At 37.7% G+C, this 23956-nt stretch overlaps 1 protein-coding gene and 1 non-coding gene across 6 annotated transcripts in view; one reads left to right on the forward strand and one right to left on the reverse strand.

The window, feature by feature from the left end:
- The window catches only part of Slc25a21 (solute carrier family 25 member 21), a 519050-nt gene that overhangs the window by 94418 nt on the left and 400676 nt on the right, over nucleotides 1-23956 (reverse strand). The gene's annotated exons all lie outside the window — the stretch shown is intronic.
- Nucleotides 20260-20368, forward strand: LOC124104855 (U6 spliceosomal RNA). Its single transcript, XR_006855540.1, has one exon. It is a non-coding gene; the product is annotated as a U6 spliceosomal RNA (small nuclear RNA).

Consider the following 23956-nt stretch of genomic DNA (forward strand, 5'->3'; position numbering starts at 1 on the left):
ACAGGAGGAGGAAAAGTAGGAGTAAGAAAAGAGCTGGTCAAAGATCTGTGAGGCAATAGTGGGAATGGAGAGGCAGAGAACTGGACAAATGCTCCAAAAGAAGAACCAGATTAGATGAGGATTAGATTAAGCGTTTAAGACTGAAAAGAGTCTGGGAAGGGAGAATCAATGGAGTAGAGGCAAAATCATTGATCATACCCCCTCACCAGATATTGTCCTTTGCCCAAGAACAGTTGATGCCTTTATCAACTTATAGACTAAACCAGACACCACTGGATATATCCTCCATGCTTCAGTTCTACCAGATAACCTGTAGACAATTCTGCCAAATCTTATTAAGTGAAATAAATACATGAGTAATGTCTTTAGGGTACATATCAAAAAAATGCCCATATTAGAAACATCGATTTTAGCACATGGTACTCTGCATAGAACCTGCTTCTAATGCAATTGCATGTAATCTTTAGTGATGTTATCATTCAGCTGCCTAAAGAATTTTCAACAATAATAGCATTAATAATACCCACTAACATTTCTATTGGCTTCACATGGTTCTTCATTTTCTAATGAAGTTGTGTCCAGGATTTCTGATCTTGGCACCATATAAAGGTACATCTGAGGGTGCTCTTACAGAAAAAGAGTAAGTTGTCAAAAGCCTTTGCATAGGCACAAAGAGTTTTGGCAGAGCAGGAGCCCTGCCCACTCATCTTCCCCACACATTCCAAAATCGCATTCCAGGGCCATGCTGAGTATATGTGTGCCTCATAACAGTAATAGGAGAAACTAAGTGATTAGGTACTTTCTTAATTCTGGGATGTCAGCATCTGAAACATACATACTTCATTCTGTTCAATAATTTTAAGTTAATTGGGCATGGACTTAAATTTGAGGTGGTGGGTGGTGGGGAGATCAATTAATCATTACATTGTTACTTAAAATAATGAGTTCTAATTGTTCAGAGGGAGACCAAAATTTTAAAAGACTCTTTCAAACCATGGAGGTGGGGCTGTCTTATTATCACCCCCATTTTATTGATTAGATGGAGTCCCAGGCATGAACATAATTAGCCCTGGACTGGAGAAGGAGTCAGAGTAGATTCCCTCTACCAGTTTTATTGAGATATGAAGGACAAACAAGAATTTTTTATAATTAAGGTACACAAGGTGATTATTTGATACAGGTATACATGTATATACTTCGATTACCACAATCAAATTAATTAACATATTTACCAACTCACATAGGTGCTTATTTTTGTGTGTATTAAGAACACTTAAGATCTACTAGCTTAGCAAATTTTAAGTATTTAATACATCACTGCTAACTAGAGTACCACACTGTACATTAGCTTTCCAGAACTTATTCATCTTACAACTGAAAGCTTGTATCATTTGATTGAACATTTCCCATCTTCCCCACACCTAAGCCCCTGATAACTATTATTCTATCCTTTGTTTTTGTGAGCTTGACATTCTTATATACCACATGTAAGTAAGATCCCACAGTATCTTTCTGAGTCTGGTTTATTTCACTTAGTATTGTCCTCGAAGGTCATTCATATTGTCAATGTAACAGAATTTCCTTCTTCTCTAAAGACTGAAAAATATTCATATTCTCTCTCTCTAAACAGATAAATAAATCATATATATATATATATATATATATATATATATATGATTATATATATATAATTTTGGCTATTGTGAATAAGATTGCAATGAACATGGGAGTGTAGATATCTCTTTTTGTTTTATTGGTTGTTCAAAACATTACAAAGCTCTTGACATATCATATTTCATACATTAGATTCAAGTGGGTTATGAACTCCCATTTTTTTTAAATTTTTTATTGTTGGTTGTTCAAAACATTACAAATTTCTTGACATATCATATTCCACACTTTGATTCAAGTGGGTTATGAACTCCCACCTTCACCCCATACACAGATTGCAGAATCACATCAGTTACACATCCATTGATTTACATATTGCCATACTAGTGTCTGTTGTGCTCCGCTGCCTTTCCCATCCTCCACCATCCCCCCTCCCGACCTCTCCCCTCCCCTCCCCTCCTCTCTCTCTACCCCCTCCACTGTATAACCCTGAGGATCTCCTTCCATTTCCATGCAATTTCCCTTCTCTCTCCCTTTCCCTCCCCCCTCTCATCCCTGTTTAATGTTAATCTTTTCCTCCTGCTCTTCCTCCCTGCTCTGTTCTTAGTTGCTCTCATTATATCAAAGAAGACATTTGGCATTTGTTTTTTAGGGATTGGCTAGCTTCACTTAGCATAATCTGCTCTAATGCCATCCATTTCCCTGCAAATTCTATGATTTCGTCATTTTTTAATGCAGAGTAATACTCCATTGTGTATAAATGCCACATTTTTTTTATCCATTCGTCTATTGAAGGGCATCTAGGTTGGTTCCACAGCCTTGCTATTGTGAATTGTGCTGCTATGAACATCGATGTAGCAGTGTCCCTGTAGCATGCTCTTCTTAGGTCTTTAGGGAATAGACCAAGAAGGGGAATAGCTGGGTCAAATGGTGGCTCCATTCCCAGCTTTCCAAGAAATCTCCATACTGCTTTCCAAATTGGCTGCACCAATCTGCAGTCCCACCAGCAATGTACCTGTGTACCCTTTTCCCCACATCCTCGCCAGCACTTGTTGTTTGACTTCATAATGGCTGCCAATCTAACTGGAGTGAGATGGTATCTTAGGGTGGTTTTGATTTGCATTTCTCTGACTGCTAGAGATGGTGAGCATTTTTTCATGTACTTGTTGATTGACTGTATGTCCTCCTCTGAGAAGTGTCTGTTCAGGTCCTTGGCCCATTTATTTATTGGGTTGTTTGTTCTCTTATTGTTTAATTTTTTGAGTTCTTTGTATACTCTGGATATTAGGGCTCTATCTGAAGTGTGAGGAGTAAAGATTTGTTCCCAGGGTGTAGGCTCCCTATTTACCTCTCTTATTGTTTCTTTTGCTGAGAAAAAACTTTTTAGTTTGAGTAAGTCCCATTTGTTGATTCTAGTTATTAACTTTTGTGCTATGGGTGTCCTATTGAGGAATTTGGAGCCCGACCCCGCCGAATGTAGATCGTAGCCAACTTTTTCTTCTATCAGACGGCGTGTCTCTGATTTGATATCAAGCTCCTTGATCCATTTTGAATTCACTTTTGTGCATGGCGAGAGAAAGGGATTCAGTTTCATTTTGTTGCATATGGATTTCCAGTTTTCCCAGCACCATTTGTTGAAGATGCTATCCTTCCTCCATTGCATGCTTTTAGCCCCTTTATCAAATATAAGATAGTTGTAGTTTTGTGGATTGGTTTCTGTGTCCTCTATTCTGTACCATTGGTCCACCTGCCTGTTTTGGTACCAGTACCATGCTGTTTTTGTTACTATTGCTCTGTAGTATAGTTTGAAGTCTGGTATCGCTATACCGCCTGATTCACACTTCCTGCTTAGCATTGTTTTTGCTATTCTGGGTCTTTTATTTTTCCATATGAATTTCATGATTGCTTTCTCTATTTCTACGAGAAATGCCTTTGGGATTTTGATTGGCATTGCATTAAACCTATAGAGAACTTTTGGTAATATCGCCATTTTGATGATGTTAGTTCTGCCTATCCATGAACAGGGTATATTTTTCCATCTTCTAAGATCTTCTTCTATTTCTCTCTTTAGGGTTCTGTAGTTTTCATTGTATAAGTCTTTCACCTCTTTTGTTAGGTTGATTCCCAAGTATTTTATTTTTTTGAAGATATTGTGAATGGAGTGGTTGTCCTCATTTCCATTTCAGAGGATTTGTCGCTGATATACAGGAATGCCTTTGATTTATGTGTGTTGATTTTATATCCTGCCACTTTGCTGAATTCATTTATTAGCTCTAATAGTTTCTTTGTAGAGTCTTTTGGGTCTGCTAGGTATAGAATCATATCATCTGCAAATAGTGATAATTTAAGTTCTTCTTTTCCTATTTTTATGCCTTTAATTTCTTTTGTCTGTCTAATTGCTCTGGCCAGTGTTTCGAGAACTATGTTGAACAGAAGTGGAGAGAGAGGGCATCCCTGTCTTGTTCCAGATTTTAGAGGGAATGCCTTCAGTTTTTCTCCATTCAGAATGATGCTAGCCTGAGGCTTAGCATAGATTGCTTTTACAATATTGAGGTATGTTCCTGTTATCCCTAGTTTTTCTAGAGTTTTGAACATAAAGGGATGCTGTACTTTGTTGAATGCTTTTTCCGCATCTATCGAGATGATCATATGGTTCTTATTTTTAAGTCTATTGATGTGGTGAATAACATTTATTGATTTCCGTATATTGAACCAGCCTTGCATCCCAGGGATGAATCCTACTTGATCATGGTGCACAATTTTTTTGATATGTTTTTGTATCCGATTCGCCAGAATTTTATTGAGGATTTTTGCATCTAGGTTCATTAGAGATATTGGTCTGTAGTTTTCTTTCTTTGAAGTGTCTTTGTCTGGTTTAGGTATCAGGGTGATGTTGGCCTCGTAGAATGAATTTGGAAGTTCTCCCTCTTTTTCTATTTCCTGAAGTAGCTTGAAAAGTATTGGTATTAGTTCTTCTTTAAAGGTTTTGTAAAATTCTGCTGTATACCCATCCGGTCCTGGGCTTTTCTTAGTTGGTAGTCTTTTGATGGTTTCTTCTATTTCCTCAATTGATATTGGTCTGTTTAGGTTGTCTATATCCTCCTGACTCAATCTGGGCAGATCATATGACTTAAGAAATTTATCAATGCCTTCACTATCTTCTATTTTATTGGAGTATAAGGATTCAAAATAATTTCTGATTATCTTCTGTATTTCTGAAGTGTCTGTTGTGATATTGCCTTTTTCATCCCGTATGCTAGTAATTTGAGTTCTCTCTCTTCTTCTCTTCGCTAGCATCGCTAAGGGTCTGTCGATTTTGTTTATTTTTTCAAAGAACCAACTTTTAGTTTTGTCAATTTTTTCAATTGTTTCTTTTGTTTCGATTTCATTAATTTCAGCTCTGATTTTAATTATTTCTTGCCTTCTACTTCTTTTGCTGTTGTTTTGCTCTTCTTTTTCAAGGATTTTGAGATGAAGTATGAGATCATTTATTTGTTGGTTTTTTCTTTTTTTAAGGAATGAACTCCAAGCAATGAATTTTCCTCTTAGAACTGCTTTCAATGTGTCCCATAGATTCCGATATGTTGTGTCTGTGTTTTCATTTATCTCTAAGAATTTTTTAATTTCCTCCTTGATGTCTTCTATAACCCATTGATCATTCATTCAGTAACCTATTGTTCATTCTCCAAGTGATGTATGCTTTTTCCTTCCTTCTTTTATCGTTGATTTTCAGTTTCATTCCATTATGATCATGTAAGATGCATGGTATTATCTCTACTCCTTTATATTGTCTAAGAGTTGCCCTGTGACATAATATATGATCTATTTTTGAGAAGGATCCATGTGCTGCTGAGAAAAAAGTGTAACTGCTTGATGTTGGGTGGTATACTCTATATATATGTCAATTAAGTCTAGGTTATTAATTGTGTTATTGAGTTCTATAGTTTCCTTATTCAACTTTTGTTTGGAAGATCTGTCCAGTGGCGAGAGAGGTGTGTTGAAGTCTCCCATGATTATTGTATGGTGGTCTATTAGACTCTTGAACTTGAGAAGAGTTTGTTTGACGAACATAGCTGCACAATTGTTTGGGGCATAAATATTTATGATTGTTATGTCTTGTTGGTGTATGGTTCCCTTAAGCAGTATGTAGTGTCCCTCTTTATCCCTTTTGATTAATTTTGGCTTGAAATCTATTTTATTTGATATGAGTATGGACACTCCTGCTTGTTTCCGAAGTCCATATGAGTGATATGATTTTTCCCAACCTTTCACCTTCAGCCTATGTATGTCTTTTCCTATCAAATGCGTCTCCTGTAGGCAGCATATTGTTGGGTCTTGTTTTGTGATCCATTCTACTAGCCTGTGTCTCTTAATTGGTGAGTTTAAGCCATTAACATTTAGGGTTATTATTGAGATATGGTTTGTTCTTCCAGCCATATTTGTTTATTTCTGTTACTAAACATGGTTTGTTTTCCTCTTTGATTATTTCCCCCCCTTTACTGTCCTACCTCCCCCTGTTGGTTTTCATTGTTATTTTCCATTTCCTCTTCCTGTAATGTTTTGCCGAGGATGTTTTGAAGAGATGGTTTTCTAGCTGCAAATTCTTTAAAATTTTGTTTATCGTGGAAGGTTTTAATTTCATCTTCCATCCTGAAGCTTAATTTCGCTGGATACACAATTCTTGGTTGGAACCCATATTCTTTCAGTGTTTGAAATATGTTATTCCAGGATCTTCTAGCTTTCAGAGTCTGTGTTGAAAGGTCAGCTGTTATCCTGATTGGCTTACCCCTAAATGTAATCTGCTTCCTTTCTCTTGTAGCTTTTAAAATTCTCTCCTTATTCTGTATGTTGGGCATCTTCACTATAATGTGTCTAGGTGTGGATCTCTTATGCTTTTGCACATTCGGCGTCCTGTAGGCTTCTAGGATTTGGGATTCTGTCTCATTCTTCACGTCTGGGAAGTTTTCTTGTATTATTTCATTGAATAGACTGCTCATTCCTTTGGTTTGGAGCTCTGTACCTTCCTGTATCCCAATGACTCTTAAGTTTGGTCTCTTAATGTTATCCCATATTTCTTGGATGTTCTGCTCATGGTTTCTTAACAGTCTTGCTGAGCTGTCTATGTTCTTTTCAAGTTGAAATACTTTGTCTTCATTGTCTGATGTTCTATCTTCTAAGTGTTCTACTCTGCTGGTAGTATTCTCCATTGAGTTTTTAAGTTGGTTTATTGCTTCCTGCATTTCTAGGATTTCTGTTTGTTTTGTTTTTTATAACCTCTATCTCCCTGTATAGTTGATCCTTTGCTTCCTGGATTTGTTTGCATAATTCATTGTCGAAGTGATCTTTCATTGACTGATTTTGCTGTCTAATGTCTTCCTTGATACTCCAGATCATCTGAAGCATGTATATCCTGAATTCTTTATCTGACATTCCATCTGCTGCAGCTGTTACCTCTTCTAAAGTTGCGTTGACCTGCATTGCTTGTGGTCCTTTCTTTCCTTGTCTTTTCATACTGCTTGCGTATCTTTTCTGCAGGTGCGGGCGGCGGCTCTGCTCTCTCCTTATTCCAATTGGGGTGTCGTGACTACCACGCCGGCAGGTCACTGGGCCTGTTCTGGGCACTGGCGGCGGCTCTGTTCTGCCCCTACTCCAATTGGGGTGATGAGTGTACCACACCGGCAGGCCACCGGGCCTGATCCGCCGGTCGGTTGCAGGTTTGCCTACCCTGCAGGCGCGGGCGGCGGCTCTGCTCTGCCCCTACTCCAAATGGGGTGAAGTGTCTGTCGTACCGGCAAGCCACTGGGCCTGTCCCTCTGGTCGGTCGCAGATCTGCCCACCTTTCAGGCACGGGTGGTGGCTCTGCTCTGCCCCTACTCCAATTGGGGTGTCGTGGCTACCCCGCCTGCAGGTCGCTGGGCCTGTTCCTGGCACGGGCGGCGACTCTGCTCTGCCCCTACTCCAATTAGGGTGGTGTGTGTACCACGCCGGCAGGCTCCTGGGCCTGATCCGCCAGTCTGTCGCAGGTCTGCCAACCTTGCAGGCCCGGGCGGTGGATCTGCCCTTCCCCTCCTACCACGCCTGCGGACCCCTGGGCCTAATCTGCAGGTTGGTCACAGGTCTGCTCACCCTGCGGGCACGGGTGGCGGTTCCGCTCCGCCCGCACTCCAATTGGGTTCACGTGACCACCACACTGGCAGGGCCTGATTCGGGCGTGGGAGAAGGATCTGCTCTGCCCCTACTCCAGTTGGGGTGACGTGTGTACCACGCTGGCAGGCCACTGGGCCTGACCCGCCAGTCTGTCACAGGTCTGTTTACCTTGCAAGCGCAGGCGGCGGCTCTGCCCTGCCCCTCCTACCACGCCCGTGTACCACTGGGTCGCGGGTCTGCCCACCTTGCGGGCGCGGGTGGCGGCTCTGCTCCGCCCCCTCTCCAATTGGGGTCACGCGGTCACCACGCTGGCGAGCCGCTGGGCCTGCTCCGGGCGCTGGCGGCGGCCCGGCTCCTCCCCTCTGGCTCGACGACAAATCGAGGAGACTCAGGTGTCTGTGCCTCACCCCCCCTACCAGGAGACCAACTGTTTCTGTCGCCGCTGGTATTGATGAAGTTCTCTCCTCCGCCGCTTTCTGATGACATCAGATCTCTGCCATGTTGGTATCCTATGCAAATGGCAGCATTTCGTTCCCCTTGCCGGGCAACCAAAGCAACGGGTGAGTCCTGACCGGCCCTCTGCAGGACCCGGACCGAGAAGCAGTTTCCGCGGGCTCCTAGCCCTGGGCCAGGGCAGTTCCGGGAGCCGGAACTCGGCCGCTCCGTGCTCGGTGTATGCTCCGATAAGAGTAGGCTCCACGAAGCAGCCCCCGCGGGCTCAGTTCCGGGAGCCGGAACTCGGCCACTTAGTGCTTGGTGTATATGAACTCCCATTTTTACCCCAATTACAGATTGCAGAATCACATTGGTTACACATCCACATTTTTACATGATGCCATATTCGTGACTGTTGTATTCTGCTACCTTTCCTATCCTCTATTATCCCCCCTCCCCTCCCCTCCCATCTTCTCTCTCTACCCCATCTACTACAATTCATTTCTCTCCTTGTTTTTTTCCCCATTCCCCTCACAACCTCTTATATGTAATTTTGTGTAACAATGAGGGTCTCCTTCCATTTCCATGCAATATCTCTTCAAGTTGCTGATTTCCTTTTCTTTAGATATACAGAAGGGGAATTCATAATAACTCTATTTTTCATTTTTTGAAGAACCTTCAAATTATTTTCCAAAATGATATGTCAATTTATTTTCTTATCAACAGGTTACCTTTTCTCCATATTCTCATCAATATTTGTTATGTTTTGGCTTTTGGTAATAGTTATCCAAACAGCTATGAGGTAAAATATCATTGTGGCCCTGATTTTCATTTCTCTGATTAGTGATGTTGAACACCTTTATGTAGATCTGTGGCCTCTTATCTATTTTCTTTGGAAAAATAGCTATTGAGATTCTCTGCCTTTTTTTTATATTGAATTGCCTGAGTTCCTTATATATTTTGAATATCAGTCCCTTGTTTGATATATAATTTCTGAAGTCTTTCTCCTATTGCTTTTTTTGTTTATTATATCCTTCATTGTGCAGAAACTTTTTTATTTTGATGCAGTTCTACTGTTTATTTTTGGTTTGTTGCCAATGCTTTGAAATCATATCAAAAAATATCACTACAAAGACCAAAGTCAAGGAGTTTCCCCATTTTTTTCTAGGATTCTTACACTTTCAGTCTTAAGTTTAACCTTTAATTCATTTTGAGTTAATTTTTAAGTATGTGCCAAGATAAGAATACAGTTTCATTCTTTTATATGTAAATATCTAACTTTTCCAACACCGTTTGTTAAAGAGCCTATCTTTTCCCCATTGTATATTAGTATTAGAGTATTCTGAATTTGACTAATACTTATGTTTCACTAGTGAGTTTTAAACTTTCCTAATTAGTGTCCTTTTGTTACTAATCAGTGTCCTTTTGTTTCCACTTGAAGAACTCCCTTTAGCACTTCATGGAAGAAAGGTCTATGGTGGTGATGAACTCCTCAACTTTTGTTTATTGGGGGAAGTCTTTATTTCTCCTTCATTTCTGAAGAACAGCTTTGCTGGGTAAAAGTTTTTGGCTGGCAGGTTTTTTCTTCTTTCTCTCTCTCACTACCTTTGAATATATCATTCCACTCTCTCCTTGTCTATAAGGTGTTTGGTGAGAAATTGTTGATAGCCTAGTGTGGTTTCCCTTGTATTTGATGAATCTCTTTACTACTGCTGCTTTCAAAATTTTGTTTATGATATTTGACAATTTGATAATAATGTGTCTTGGTAAAGTCTCCTTTGGGGTCAAACTTTCTAGAGGTCTCTAAACCTCATACACCTGGGTTTCCATATCTCTCCAAAGATTTGGGGGAGTTTTCAGCTCTTTCTTTTGTAGTGTTGTGGCTTGAACCCAGGGTCTCATGCATGCTAAACAAATGCTCTATTACTAAGCTACATATCCATCCCCTATTATTTCTTTAAATAAGATTTACTCCCTTTTCTTTTCTCTATTTGTGATTCCCATAATCTGTACATTCTCTAGCTGGTGTCCCATATATCCCATAAACTTGCTTTCATTCTTCTTCCACATTTTTTTCTTTTATTCTTTTCTGTCTGGATAAATTCAAATGAGTTATCTTTGAGTTCACAGATTTTTTTTGTGTTGTATAAACTCTGCTATTGAAGGCCTCTATTGCATTTTCATTGCGTATATTCTTCGACACCAGAATTTTTGTTTTTAAAAATGATTTCTAAGTTAATTCCCAAGTATTTAATTCATTTTTTTGAGGCTATTGTGAATGAGGTAGTTTTCCTAATTTCTCTTTCAGAGGATTCATCACTGCTGTAAAGAAATGCATTGATTTATGAGTATTGATTTTATATCCTGCTACTTTGCTGAATTAATTTATTAATTCTAGAAGTTTTTTGATGGAATTTTTTTGGATCCTCTAAGTATAGAATCATGTAATCAGAAAATAATGATAGTTTAAGTTCTTCTTTTCCTACTTGTATCTCTTTAATTTCTTTCATCTGTCTAATTGCTCTGGCTAGAGGTTCAAGGACTATGTTGAATAGAATTGGTGAAACAGGACATCCCCATCTTATTCCAGTTTTTTGAGGGAATGCTTCCAATTTGGCCTGGGGTTTAGCATAGATAGGTTTTACAATATTGAGGTATTTTTTTTACTATTCCTAGTTTTTCTAGTGTTTTGAATATGAAAGTGTGCTGCATTTTGTCAAATGCTCTCTCTGCATCAATTGATATAATCATATGATTCTTATCTTTAAATCTATTGATATGATAAGTTATATTTGTTGATTTCCTTGTTGAACCAACCTTGCAACACTGGAATAAACCTAACAAAAGAGGTGAAAAAAAATCTCTACAATGAAAACTTCAGAACACTAAAGAAAGAAATTGAAGAAGACCTTGGAAAATAAAAAGACCTTCCATGTTCTTGGATAGGCAAAATTAATATTGTCAAAATGGCCATACTACCCAAAGTGCTATACAGATTCAATGTGATTCCAATTAAAATTGCAATGTTATTCCTCATAGAAATAGAAAAAGCAATCATGAAATTCATCTAGAAAAATAAGAGACCCAGAATAGCCAAAGTAATCCATAGCAAGAAAAGTGAAGCAGGAGGCATCACAATACCAGACATTAAACTATACTACAAAGCTATAGTAACAAAAATGACATGGTATTGGCACTAAAATAGGCATGTCGGCCAATGGTACAGAATAGAAGACACAGAGACAAACTCACATAAATACAGTTATCTCATACTTGATGAAGGCACCAAAAACATACATTGGAGAAAATATATCCTTTTCAACAAATGGTGCTGGGAGAACTGGAAATCCATATGCCGCAAAATGAAAATAAACTATTTCTCACCATGCACAAAACTCAACTCAAAGTGGATCAAGTACTAGGAATTAGACCAGAGACTAGAACCTAATAGAAGAAAAAGTAGGCCCAAATCTTCATCATGTTGAATTAGGCCCCGACTTCCTTAACAAGACTCCTAAAGTGCAAGAAATAAAATCAAGAGTCAATAAAATGGGATGGATCAAATTAAAAAACTTCTTCTCAGCAAAAGAAACAATCAATGAGGTGAAGAGAAAGCCTACATTTCAGGAGCAAATTTTTGCCACATGCATGTCAGATAAAGCACTAATCTTCAGGACATATAAAGAACTCAAAAAAACTTAGCACTTAAAAAACAACCCAACCAATAAATGGGCTAAGGAGCTGACCAGAAACTTCTCAGAAAAAGATATACAATCAATCAACAAATATATGAAAAAAATGTTCAACATCTCTAGCAATTAGAGAAATGCAAATTAAAACTACTCTAAGATTTCATATCATGCCAGTCAGAATGGCAGTTATCAAGAATACAAGAAACAATAAGTGTTGGTGAAGATGTGGGGGAAAAGGCGCACTCATACATTGCTGGTGGGACTGCAAACTGGTGCAACCACTCTGGAAAGCAGTATAGAGATTCCTTAGAAAACTTGGGATAGAACCACCATTTAACCCAGCTATCCCACTCCATGGTCTAAACCCAAAGGACTTAAACTCAGCATACTATAGTAACACAGCCACATCAATGTTTATAGTAGTTCAATTCACAATAGCTAAACTGTGGAAGCAACCTAGATGCCCTTTAAGGATGGATGGATAAAGAAACTGTGGTATATATACACAATGGAATATTACTCAGCATTAAAATAGAATAAAATTATGGCATTTGTAGGTAAATGAATGGAGTTGGAGAATACTATGCTAAGTGAAGTAAGTCAATCCCAAAAAACCAAAGGCTGAAAGTTCTCTCTGATAAGTGGATGCTGATCTATAATGGGGGGGGCATGGGAAAAATGGAGAAACTTTGGGCAAAGGGGAAAGGTGGGCAGGGGCATGGGGGCAGGAAAGATGATGAAATGAAATGCACACGATTACTCTAGGTACATGTATGCTTGCACATATGGTTTGATGCAACATTGTGTAAAACCAGAAAATGAAAAGTTGGGCTGCAATTATGTACAACGAATCAAAATGCATTCTGCTGTCATTTATACCTAATTAAAATAAATAAATAAATTTAAAAATGATTTCTAATGTTTTGAACATAAAGGGATGCTGTACTTTGTCAAATGCTTTTTCTGCGTCTATCAAGATGATCATATGGTTCTTATCTTTGAGTCTATTGATGTGGTGAATAACATTTATTGATTTCCATATATTAAACCATCCTTGCATCCCAGGGATGAATCCTACTTGATCATGGTGCACAATTTTTTTGATGTGTTTTTGTATCCAATTCGCCAGAATTTTATTGAGGATTTTTGCATTTAGGTTCATTAGAAATATTGGTCTGTAGTTTTCTTTCTTTGAGGTGTCTTTGTCTGGTTTCGGAATCAGGGTGATGTTGGCCTCATAGAATAAATTTGGAAGAGCTCCCTCTTTTTCTGTTTGCTGAAATAACTTGAAAAGTATTGGTATTAATTCTTCTTTAAAGGTTTTGTAAAACTCCGCTGTATACCCATCCAGTCCTGGGCTTTTCTTGGTTGGTAGTCTTTTGATTGCTTCTTCTATTTCATCCATTGATATTGGTCTGTTCAAATTGTGTGTATCCTCCTGACTCAGTCTGGGCAAATCATATGACTTAAGAAATTTATCGATGTCTTCACTATCTTCTATTTTATTGGAATATAGGGTTTCAAAATAATTTCTAATTGTCTTCTGTATTTCTGTAGCATTTGTTGTGATATTGCCTTTTTCATCCCGTATGTTAGTAATTTGAGTTCTCTCTCTTCTTCTCTTCGTTAGCATGGCTAAGGGTCTATCGATCTTATTTATTTTTTCCAAGAACCAACTTTTAGGAAGAACCAACTTCAAAACATTAGAAAAACTAGGGATAACAGGAACTTACCTCAACATTGTAAAAGCTATCTATGCTAAGCCTCAGGCTAGCATCATTCTGAATGGAAAAAATTGAAGGCATTCCCTCCAAAATCTGGAACAAGACAGGGATGCCCTCTATCACCACTTCTATTCAATATAGTTCTCGAAATTAAAGGCATAAAAATAGGAAAAGAAGAACTTAAATTATTACTATTTGTGGACGACATGATTCTATACCTAGAAGACCCAAAAGGGTCTACAAAGAAACTACTAGAACTAATAAATGAATTCAGCAAAGTGGTAGGATATAAAATCAACACGCATAAATCAAAGGCATTTCTGTATATCAGAGACAAAACGTCTGAAACGGAAATGAGGAAAAACACCCCATTCACAATATCTTCAAAAAAAATAAAATATTTGGGAATCAACCTAACAAAAGAGGTGAAAGATTTATACAATGAAAACTACAGAACCCTAAAGAGAGAAATAGAAGAAGATCTTAGAAGATGGAAAAATATACCCTGTTCATGGATAGGCAGAATTAATATCATCAAAATGGCGATATTACCAAAAGTTCTCTATAGGTTTAATGCAATGCCAATCAAAATCCCAATGGCATTTCTTGTAGAAATAGATAAAGCAATCATGAAATTCATATGGAAAAATAAAAGACCCAGAATAGCAAAAGCAACTCTAAGCAGGAAGTGTGAATCAGGCGGCATAGCGATACCAGATTTCAAACTATACTATAGAGCAATAGTAACAAAAACAGCATGGTACTGGTACCAAAACAGGCGGGTGGACCAATGGTACAGAATAGAGGACACAGAGACTAATCCACAAAGTTACAACTATCTTATATTTGATAAAGAGGTTAAAAGCATGCAATGGAGGAAGGATAGCATCTTCAACAAATGGTGCTGGGAAAACTGGAAATCCATATGCAACAAAATGAAACTGAATCCCCTTTCTCTCACAATGCACAAAAGTTAACTCAAAATGGATCAAGGAGCTTGATATCAAATCAGAGACACGCCGTCTGATAGAAGAAAAAGTTGGCTACGATCTACATATTGTGGGGTCGGGCTCCAAATTCCTTAATAGGACACCCATAGCACGAGTTAATAACAAGAATCAACAAATGGGACTTACTTAAACTAAAAAGTTTTTTCTCGGCAAAAGAAACAATAAGAGAGGTAAATAGGGAGCCTACATCCTGGGAACAAATCTTTACTCCTCACACTTCAGATAGAGCCCTAATATCCAGACTATACAAAGAACTCAAAAAATTAAACAATAAGATAACAAATAACCCAATCAACAAATGGGCCAAGGACCTGAACAGACACTTCTCAGAGGAGGACATACAATCAATCAACAAGTACATGAAAAAATGCTCACCATCTCTAGCAGTCAGAGAAATGCAAATCAAACCACCCTAAGATACCATCTCACTCCAGTAAGATTGGCAGCCATTATGATGTCAAACAGCAACAAGTGCTGGCAAGGATGTGGGGAAAAGGGTACTCTTGTATATTGCTGGTGGGACTGCAAATTGGTGCGGCCAATTTGGAAAGCAGTATGGAGATTCCTGGGAAAGCTGGGAATGGAACCACCATTTGACCCAGCTATTGCCCTTCTCGGACTATTCCCTGAAGACCTTAAAAGAGCATACTATAGGGATACTGCCACATCGATGTTCATAGCAGCACAATTCACAATAGCTAGACTGTGGAATCAACCCAGATGCCCTTCAATAGATGAATGGATAAAAAAATGTGGCATTTATACACAATGGAGTATTACTCTGCACTAAAATATGACAAAATCATGGAATTTGCAGGGAAATGGATGGCATTAGAGCAGATTATGCTAAGTGAAGCTAGTCAATCCCTAAAAAACAAATGCCAAATGTCTTCTTTGATATAATGAGAGCAACTAAGAACAGAGCAGGGAGGAAGAGCAGGAGGAAAAGATTAACATTAAACAGAGACATGGGTGGGAGGGAAAGGGAGAGAAAAGGGAAATTGCATGGAAATGGAAGGAGACCCTCATTGTTACACAAAATTACATATAAGAGGTTTTGAGGGGAATGGGAAAAAAACAAGGAGAGAAATGAATTACAGTAGATGGGGTAGAGAGAGAAGATGGGAGGGGAGGGGAGGGGGGATAGTAGAGGATAGGAAAGGTAGCAGAATACAACAGTTACTAATATGGCATTATGTAAAAATGTGGATGTGTAACCGATGTGATTCTGCAATCTGTATTTGGGGTAAAAATGGGAGTTCATAACCCACTTGAATCTAATGTATGAAATATGATATGTCAAGAGCTTTGTAATGTTTTGAACAACCAATAAAAAAATAGGAAATTAAAAAAAATAAATAAAGGAAGTAAAAAATGATTTCTATTTCTTTGTTGAACTTCTCAATTTTTAAAGGTATAATTTTGTTGATTTCATTGGGTTGCTGATCTGTATTCTCTTGTAGTTTGTTGAACTTCCTTAAAAAACTATTTTGTTTTTGTTTTTAAATTTTTTATTTGTTTTAATTAGTTATACATGACAGTAGAATACACTTATATACTTTGATATACATAGATAGGATATAATTTCTCATTTTTCTGATTATACATATTGTAGAATCACATTGGTCATATACATACATAAAGAAATAATGTCTATTTTGTTCTACTAAAATTATTTTGAATTCTTCACTAGGCAATTCATGTATCTCCATCTCTTTAGCATCAGCTACTAGAAAATTATTGTATTCCTTTTGGTGGTACCATGTTTCCTTGGTTTTAATGTTGGTTTTTTTTTGAAGACTTATGTTGTTTTCTTTGAAAAAAGAAGTATTCATCTTCTTCAGTGTTTAATGACTGACTTTGGAGGAGAAATATCTTCACCAGTCAGCCTTCTTAGAGATTCTGAGGCTCTCAGACTTTCTCTGTAGGTGCACCCATATGTCCTGTTCCCACTTGCGGGGATTATTAGGATTGTGTGCTTTGTCTGAATTTTGCAAAACCATGAAGGGTGCTGAAAATCCTCTTCTGGTTTCCCCTAAGGTGGTACCTTGAAATGCCTAAGTTTGTGTGCCCTCATCTGATCTGATAGAGTTCATTGAGCTGACTGCACATGCTTGGAACCATTTGAAAAGACTCATACTTATCACCTGAGAAAAAAATCTTGTATGGGGAATTGGTCATAGAGTTTGGGAATTAGGGGATATGGAATGTTAGGAACACCAGTGGGCCAGTCATGTGTGTGTGTGTGTGGGGGGGGTTGTCAACAGGTAAGACAGATCAAGCAGTTCATGGGCAGGCCTCCTGATGGAGTTCATGAAATAGTAGAAGCAGTTTAATTAAGTTTTAAACTCTTATGACTGCAAGACTACAGTCTCTTTCCTGTTTCCAGTCTCTCACAGCCACTCAGCTATGTTGATAATTTCAAATTTCTCAGTGGGGAAAGAAAGAATAGGTCCCATGGTCATCATCCTACTTAGGCTGGGGGTTAAGAGTTCACTCACTGTACTCACTTTCCTCTGCGGGTGGAACTGTGAGCTGACAGGACTCTCTTTTTGCACTGAGCTGGGCCATCTTGAAGGAAGGATGATGTAGGTTAAAAAGACTATTCTTCTGATTCTCTTTAATGTTTCTATTCTTGGAGTTTTTGTTCTGACAGTGTGCTGAGATTTCTCCAGGGGACTCCTGGACTCCCAACTTTGTGTTAGTATTTGTTAAAATTGGTGCACTGAGGGGGAGATTAAGGTACAAAATTTCTATTCTGCTTTCTTGCTGATACTCCTCTTCCAGGAAATTAATGCAAACTAGAACTACACTTCCCACATCCAGAACCTTTAGTCAGTGAGGGTTATTACCCAAACTTGTGTTTATGGGATGGATATTATTTTTAAATCAAATATGGAAGCAAACATAAGGGCTTAGAAATTATTTCCACATTCTTTTTTGTTGTCATTGTTGTTGAAAATTTCCCTAAACCACCAAAATGATGATCCAGATTGTTAGACATTTTGGTGATGAAAGTCATCATTTTAAGTACAGAGACCAGGCACCATCAGTGAGTTCTTATTTGCAGGCTTTGAGAAATATTTATATTAAACTGGTTTGGGGAATTTTCTAGTACATAATTCAATAGACACATTTGATCTCCATTGACTATTAGCACAATAAATACTTATCACCTGAGAAAAAAATCTTATATGGGGAATTGGTCATAGAGTTGGGGAAATAGGGGATATGGAATGTTAGGAACACCAGTGGGCTAGTCGTGTGTGTGTGTGTGTGTGTGTGAGAGAGAGTGTGTGTGTGTGTGTATGTGTGTGTGTGTGGCTGTCGACAAGTAAGATAGATCAAGTGGTTCATGGGCAGGTTTGTTAAGAAAGAAGTTTAAAATCCTGATAGAAACTTATACATTTATATAGTCTGGATGATTTGTATGCTACCAGAATGTTGGCACTGGTAATTTGTATCTTCTAGACTAGGAAGTATTTAAGAATTAGTTCTGCCATAGCAATGGTTCTGTGCAAGATTGGTCTGACATCTCCCCTAAGCAGCACACTATCTTTTCTAGAGCTAACCTCATCCTCATCCCTGTCATCCATAAAGTCAAGAATAATCTCTTCCAGTGTTTGAGAGAGCTGAAGTGCAAATAACCTCAGGTAGAAGCAGTCATCTCAAATGCTCCCAGATTGGAGCACAGACATATAAATCAGATCAAATAACTACAAAGAGACAAGAGCAAGAGCAGCAAAAATAAGGAATCAAACTAGGCTGGTTTGACTTTGTGTCTCTCTTCCCTCTACCAGAGTGGAGGAGATGAAGAAATAGATACATGGATTAAGTTGTCACCACATGCCAAACACTTGCCATCTTACTCCATGACTCTACTACCAAGATTCCCATTTTATAGATAAAGAAAAGAGGAACTCCTGGGTTCCATATTTACTGTACTATATATATTCGACACTTTGCTTTTTAAAAATGGTATATATAGGGAGCAGAGAGGCGCAACATTGCAACTGAAAACTAAAAAGGAATTTTTGGATACTCTGTGAATGTCATCTATCCTTACTATTTCCAATCCCCCCACATGAAATAGTATTCTTCGGCCTAAGGGGCTCTTAGAAAGGATGGTAGCCAGGGGAAATAGTCCAATTTGGAGTTTCAGTGTATTTTTGTGCCTTTGAAGAAAAAAAAATGGCTCAAGAATAGGTCTCTTATAGGAACAGATCAGGGAAATTCATTTGAGATCTGACTATTCCTCTTTGGCATAAGAGTAAATGTTCATGAATTAAGCAGAGTGAGCCATATGCTCTTGGGTTGCTTCTTTCTCTGCTATACTATTCTGATTCTGTTTGTGTCTTGGACAACAAAACCAAACTAAACCAGACTAACTGGCAAACAAACAAGATCTATGTTTGTTGGATTCATCAACACACTCCCCTTCCAGTTACCCTGAAAATTCTCCTGACTTTCTGCATGTGAAAGGTGAAAATGTATATATTTTCTCTCACCTATCCCAGAGGGATGGTGAGAGGATTATTGAGACAATAGCCATAAAGCTATTTGAGCTTCTTACCAAAAGGTGCTACTGGAATACAAATTATTATTAGCATTACCATTGTTATGTGGTTTAAAATTACAATATGAAGAACAGGTTATATAGATCACTGTGTCAGCATCCTGAATAATTTAAGTTCAATTTGAAGCTGGTTGTCTTTGCATGCTCAGGTCATATATTAAAGCATTCTTTTGATGAAAGCATTTTCAGGGGGCCAGATGGAGTTACCCTGCACGAAGAATAACGAGGGTGCAAGAACAGACATGCACAAAGTAACACCTGTGGAAAATGGATGTTTGAGCTCTCATTTCGGTAATGCATGTTTATATTACAACTGCGGTGCAGTTGGGAGACTTTTACACATCTTTATTAAGTGCTTAATGTACAGATTATGTGATCAGGGATCAGCTGGAAAGGGATACTGAAATTTTGCTTTAATAAGTGAAGCATTTTGATAGAAACAAAAAAATGTAGCATCAATGAACATTATTTCTCAGTGACAAATGTGATAGTTCTAGTCTTTTAGGATCCTGAAAGTGGATTTGATTCTTGGAAGGCACCCTGATATATGTATATAATAGGTAAGAGCATGAACTCTGGAATCAGACATTCCTGGATTTATTTATTAGCTGTGGGAACTTGGGCACCTCAGTTTCCACCTATAAAATGGGGACAATAAAACCTACCTCAAAGGTTGTTGTGAAGATCACATAATGTAATGTGTATAAAGGACTCAGCACCAGAGTGGTCACTCATTAAGGTTATTCCTGTTCCCTGCTGTTCGGCACGTTTCAAGCCCCTATATTGTTCTTCAAATACAACTGATATACTGACATTAAAAAACAAAAACAAACAAACAACAACAACAACAAAAAACAGTCCACATTTGAATACTTGAATCTAAATGCTGAGAAGCCTGGAGGTGATTTTTCTGTTCTATGGACAATTTACTAAAAAGATATTCTGTAAAGGACAAGTACATTCAGAACAGCCTAATTAAAACAGCTCCATGTGAAAATTAATCCAGAGGTTCACCACTAAATGAATTTTAGCTTATTCCTAATTTGTATCTAAATCCCCAGGGAGTGCTCGCTTCGGCAGCACATATACTAAAAAATTGGAACGATACAGAGAAGATTAGCATGGCCCCTGCGCAAGGATGACACGCAAATTCGTGAAGCGTTCCATATTTTTTTCTGCAATCTGTATACGGGGTAAAAATGGGAGTTCATAACGCACTTGAATCAAATGTGTGAAATATGATATGTCAAGAACTATGTAATGTTTTGAACAACCAATAATAAAAATTAAAAAAAATAAATATATTTTTTAGTTGTAAAAATAAATAAATAAATAAATAAATCCCCAGGGATATCATTTTGCAGATAGAGTTTAAATTTGTAGATTGTTTAATCCTTGCTCAAGGATCTCTTTGTTAAAACTCCTTTGAGTCCTGAGATGACTGATTTTTCTTTTCCCCTCTTGGAGTGCAGAAGACCTATGCAATTAATTGCTCCCTTCATCTGATTAGATGCTCCTGAAAGTTTAAAATGCCTTTTAAGGGGCATATGACAAAGAAGGAGAAAAGTGGTATAAAAATGGGGGTAGGGAAGCATTGAAAGAGTTTGGCATATCGCCCTGCACCCCAGGCCCCAGCCTCAGTACAGGAAATGTTCCCAGCCATGCTGTGGCCTCAGTGGAAGCTCATAGGCCTTCACAGCAATTAGAGCCGATGGAGGTGAGACCCCTCATCTCTCTGGCAATTATGAGCCCGTGGTAATAAAATAAACACACACAGCCACTGTCCTCCATGAGATTTTCCTTGCTTGATGGTCTCAGAGGCCATATTAAGAGCCTAAAGAATGACAGTTCCAGTCTTAGGGCAGGGACTGGATGGTGTTCTTTCACACTTTCTCAGTGTCCCTGGGTGAGCTGGATTCACTAATATCACAAGACACCTGCTCTCACATACTTGAATGAGTTTTGCATTAGTTGATAAGAGCAGTGGGTAGGAGAAAAGGAATAGAAAGCACACTGAAATGAAGTCAATGAAATGGAACTTGAAATATATTCTATGCAGAATATCCTAAGAGGCCATGAAAACCATGTGGGGTGAGGTGTTCATTTATTGTATCACCTCAGGACTGTCACCATTAATTTTCTTTTTCTTTAAAAATGGGACCAGTCGTACTTTTAAAAAAGAATAACAAAAACAATAGATGAAAATTCAAAAGGGTTTAAAACATGCTTTGCATGTCAGTCCCAGGATTTAATTTCTGGGTGCTTTCAAAAGGACAAACTCTTGAAGATCTTCAAAAATTAATATAGAAATTGACATTAACTTAGAAAAGGTGGAAAGAGTGACTATACAGTCCATTTTATTATAAACAGAATTAGTATTAGTCCCAATAATTGTATAAATAGGTTAATAATACATAAATGTGTACAAAACAATGCTAAGTTCAATACTAAGCATTTTTAAATAATACTAAGGATCAAAAATACTGAATATCATTTTCTAGAAACTTTCTTACTGAAGTATAACAAGTCTTTAAAAATTATTACTTCTTCCTGTGATGCAGAAACATACCTAGTCAATAGGAATAACCAAGATGGAGAATTGCTTTGGTGTCATGCTATAGTTAACACCTAAATTCCCTGTTTGGTTTTTCTTTTTTCCACGGAAGTGCAAATGGTTTCTGGGAATAGTTCTTTGCAAGCATGCCTGTTTTCATCAGAATGCTTGTGCAAGGCATAAACTTAACTGTATCAAACCACGGTGAAAACATGTTATAGACGCTTAGAGTAATTTGTTTGATGTGGACTCTAAGCAACTACAAACACTAACGTAAAGCACATTTCTCTTTGTATTTTTAAAGGAAAAGTCTAGTATTTCAGAAATACTCTGCATTTACTTCTCAAAAAATGGGAGAAATAAAGTGGCCACTTTTATAAATCTGGACATATTTACAGCATTGGTTTATTTTCTTAAAGCATAACAGCATCCATTCATCACTTGAGAATAACAAAGCAGTAACCTGAGAGATGACAAATACTACGAGCTTAATGGCTGATGTCCATTACCGATGGGTTCCGCGCACTCTTTGGAGATTGGCACTGAAGGATTACTGAGCAAACAGAGCACCTGAAAAAACTTGCACTCCCCAGTCTGTCATCAGGGCTCTGATCGAGGGCATTACCTGAGAAATCGGCGGCTCTTATCTGAAGCTGCAAACTGCTGCCACTGCCAACAATTCTCAACAAAGAGTGGCGGTCATGGAAGGCCGAGCCACTGGGGCGGACAGCTGGGGATGCTGTCTCTCAGCCCACCTTCTTTATGGATCAGCTAAGCCCAAGCACTAGGCTGCCTTTTAGTTGTGGATGGCCACAGCAACTGAGGACAGGCATCCTAGATCTGTATGTGGTGACAAACAAAAAGGCTCTGAATATTCTTTTAAAATACTCTGAAATATTTAATATTTGAACTGCATTTCTGCTTTCACAACTGACTAAGGAATGTGTCTATGTATATGTTTAAAGTTTTGATGAAAACCTTTGGATTCTATACAGAAAATATGTGTTTTGCTGTCATCTATCTGTCTTCTTCTTTCCTAAGAGGACCTCATAGTCCAGAGAACTAAACTTGTCTTACTGGTTTGGCCCTGAGGAAAAAAGTAAGTCACTGCTTTCTCTCTAGTTATTTTATTTACCTAGAAAAGATCACTTTTCTAACTATAGGGGTTTATAGATTAATAAACTTATTGAATATATAAATTACAGGTGAAAACAGGGTTTTTGTAGATTGGCTTTGCTCATTTTAGCTGTCTGAAACCAAATAAAATATTTAAAAAAATAAAAAAATTTAACCTAGTATTTCTTTGTTGATTTTGTACATATATTTTATTCCAATGATGTATTAACATTTGACTATTTATTAATATTTTCCACTTAATGTCCTTTTTGCACTGATAAATAAAACAATATAAATATTAACTTTTTGACAAATAAAAATCTTTACAGGTAGCTGAATTATTTGGAGTTGATATTATTAACTGACATTGCTATGATAATTTCTCATAAATAAATAAGGTAAGATGAATAGTAGAAGTCATTTGATGTTTGAAGTTCTGCTATAGAGAATCTGATTTTTCTTAAAGTATTCCATAGATTGTTTTGGAGAAAACATAAGCAAGGAAAAGGACTGGAGTAAAGGATGGATGGAAGAATATGCCATTCCTTTAAAAGAAAATCATTGGTAGGTTTGATGTAAAGTGGTTATTTATTATGGTTTCATTTTGCTACACCTTTCTCTCCTGAAAGTTCAGTTCTATCAAACCCCTTGAAGAAAACAGGGAGCATTTACTTTATCCTATGCCTGTCATTCAACACAAATACATTTGTAGGCAGGAAAGAATAAAAAGAAAATGTGTAAGAAAAATACAGAGAACAAGATAAGCAGGAAAAAGTTTAATCTTGCTTATATAAAAATTCATCTTTTTCCTGTAGTTAAGAGTGTGTAAGTGTGTGTGTATGTGTGTGTGTAAAGAACAGTATTCCAGCTAAATTGATGCTGCATAAAAAGAGAAGAAGGTATGTGCAAAGTACTTGTCAGAAGCTTTGAACATAAGATGTAATTTAACTAACTTTAATTTAACTTAGTCATAAATATCCATTGGTTCCAGCAGCCCGAAGTGTTTTTGTTAAGTTTCTCTTCTGAAGTGTGTTGACATCTTAGGTTGTAAGTGCATTTACAGTGATCATTCAAAGGTAATAAGTAGAATA

Source organism: Marmota monax, unplaced genomic scaffold, assembly GCF_021218885.2.
Source record: "Marmota monax isolate L192 unplaced genomic scaffold, Marmota_monax_Labrador192_F-V1.1 WCK01_AAM20220418_F8-fsc00001, whole genome shotgun sequence".
In the NCBI taxonomy this organism is placed as follows: domain Eukaryota; kingdom Metazoa; phylum Chordata; class Mammalia; order Rodentia; family Sciuridae; genus Marmota; species Marmota monax.